The 2,834-nt window shown below is 38.3% G+C and overlaps 1 pseudogene; it reads left to right on the forward strand.

Moving 5' to 3' along the window:
* The first annotated feature begins 1,245 nt into the window (after window positions 1-1,245).
* Window positions 1,246-2,834, forward strand: part of LOC100025388 (heat shock protein HSP 90-beta-like) — a 126,885-nt pseudogene continuing 125,296 nt past the window's right edge.

Consider the following 2,834-nt stretch of genomic DNA (forward strand, 5'->3'; position numbering starts at 1 on the left):
ATGCATGAATTGTATTATTAGTTAACTTTGTTACAAGAGACTTCTAAAGTGGAAGGAATCTCTTAAATGTTTATGATGGAAAAACAAAACATACCAACAAAACCTTTTTTAAAGAGTATAAGTTATGGAGAAGATGGCAACCTCCATTCCTCTTTGAGAATTCCTTCTACCAATGAAATCACAGGTCCAGTACATCTGCCTTCTCCTTATTTTAGCAGTAACATATTCAATTTTTCTTTCTTAAAGGGAAAGGGGTGATCATGCAGATCTCTAAACCAGCCCTCCTGAAAATTCTTCCCTCCTAAAAATTCACTTTTCCTGTTGATTTTCCTATCACTGCTGCTCACTCAGATTGTATAAATAAGTTGTACATTCAACCCTTTTAATGTGGTTATTCAATTTACTCAAGCCAAAGTAAGTACTTCCCCTGGTTTCCATGACAACAACTCTGAAAATTTGGTCCTCATATTACAGAGTTATTGCTTTTCTCCTCCTGTACTCTAAGACATCAGGAAATTAACATAATGTGGTCATAAGAAAGACAATCAAAAACCTCATCTCTCTCTCTCTCTCTCTCTCTCTCTCTCTCTCTCTCTCTCTCACTCACTCACACACTTCTCTAGCCCCAAAATTCATGGATATCATTATAGGAGGCAGAACTGAAGAGAAAGGGCAGGATCTGTGTTCTGATATTGTTAACAACCAAGATTTCATTTCAGATTCAATGGAAGTCAAATTCAATGAAGTCAGACCATCTTGGTTGCCAAGTGCAGACCTGCAAGAATGAAAAGAGAGAAGGAAGCAGCAAGGATCAAAAATCAGTCTTCAGCCATTACATGGCTGACCAGCCTTCTTTGCTGGCTTTGTTGGCCAAAAATGGCTCAGATAAAAGTTAACTCCAAACTAAATTTTTCTTTTTGTTAATAGACTTTTTTTCATTAATTTCCCCACAGGCACTCAGGGTAAAGGTTAATTTTGCTTTTTTAACTACAGGGTCCTTAGATCTCAGAAACAGGCTCATAGGATCATAGATTTAGAATTGGGAGGGAATGATTCTCTACAATATTCATTTTAAAGATAAGGAAATTAAGACCCTAACAGGTTGAAATGACTTGCCCAAGGATTGCACAGATAGAAAGTATCAGAGCTAGAATTCAAACTCAGGTCATATGATTACAAAACTAGTATTCTTGTCACCTTAACCTCCTTCATACTGAGCCTATTCTTTCCTTCCAGGTGTACAGCATGGGCAGTGGCAGTGCCAGCTTTAATCATAGGCAAAGTAGGCATCTCCAGATCATGCAGTTTGAGAGTAAACAGGTAGGTCTTTCTGACCAAAAATATTGCCATTGCTATCCATAATATTCATGAATTACTCACTCCTTTCATTACATGCCTCAAAGTTTCTTGAAGGATCTCTCACAAATTCAACCTAAATTGTTTGATTTGTCTAATACTAACATTCTGTGATTCCATGAATCACTGAGTAGGTCTTGGTGGGTTTACTCTTACCTTATCTACCTCAGGTTTAACCAAATGAGAACAACCCTGTGATCAGGGCTGGATTAGACTTGGAAATGAATCCTTAAATCACTCTGACACCTGAAGTGTAGGACCTCTCCCTCTGCAAGCTTCCAAGGTCCATGAGTAAGTGTTATAAGGAAGTTTAAAGAAGAAATTCTCATCAGGGCTAAGGACAGCTGATATCTAATTTTTTAATCATTTTACAGAATATCTAAAATTATTTTTTTACTCTCTTTAAAATTATAACAAGTTTTTCATGCATGCCTATACTATCTAAAATGATGTCACCCACATGGGAACCATGAAGGACCTACTTCTGGGAAACAATGGAATCAATGCACAGATTGACATTCTGCATTAGCCTACCATGTGCTTGGGAGCAATCTTTACCCATTCAAGTTCTAACAATAAAAATCTCCTTTCCTCTCAGCAGATGAGTAGCCTATGGCAGAAGGGACATGGCCCTCAGGTCCTCTCCCCTTACCACATTGTATCACTACCTGTGAATGACTGACTCCTTCACCTTTATACATGAATACAAGGGGAAAGGACAGGATATGCCCAGGGAGTTTTAAAGATACAGACCATTCCAGCTGTGTAGCCAATGCTAAAAGCTGGCTCCCAACCACATAGTGGACCAACATAAAATTCCCACTCCTATTCCAGTTCTATTATCTCCCAAAAGCAGATCCCCAGTACCTCCCAAATAGTAGACATCATTTTAGAGACTTTGGGCAGGGGCCAAATCTAATCCTGGGTTCCATTAGAAAAATGTGGCAATAAATTAAACAAGTATTTATTAAACACCTACTCTGTACCAAGCACTAAAGAAATGAAGATAAAAGAAATTTGCAAACCTTAATTGTATAGTAGTAGTAGTAGTAGTAGTAGTAGTAGTAGTAGTAGTAGTAGTAGTAGTAGTAGTAGTAGTAGTAGTAGTAGTAATGGCTTCACATGAGCCCAGAGGAGAATTTTTTTGTACTCATAACTCCACCACTTTAGGGAGTCAATGGTATAAACTCTCAACTATATATAGTCAAGGAGCAGGGAGCCACATAGTCTAAGGAATAAGATTTCCTGAAGCCTAGCCTTATGGAAAGAGAAGAGTAATTCAGCATCTAACCTTTAAGTAAAAGGAGGGAAACTTCCAAAGAAGTGCTAACCTCTAGGGGATGTCCCAGGAACAACTCCAATGTGGGCCTTCTTTCTAGAGAAGGGAAATTTCTGAACAATAAAAAGAACAATTGAGAGAGAGAGAGAGAGAGAGAGAGAGAGAGAGAGAGAGAGAGAGAGAGAGAGAGAGGGAGAGA

Source organism: Monodelphis domestica, chromosome 7 (genome assembly GCF_027887165.1).
Source record: "Monodelphis domestica isolate mMonDom1 chromosome 7, mMonDom1.pri, whole genome shotgun sequence".
Lineage (NCBI taxonomy): Eukaryota > Metazoa > Chordata > Mammalia > Didelphimorphia > Didelphidae > Monodelphis > Monodelphis domestica.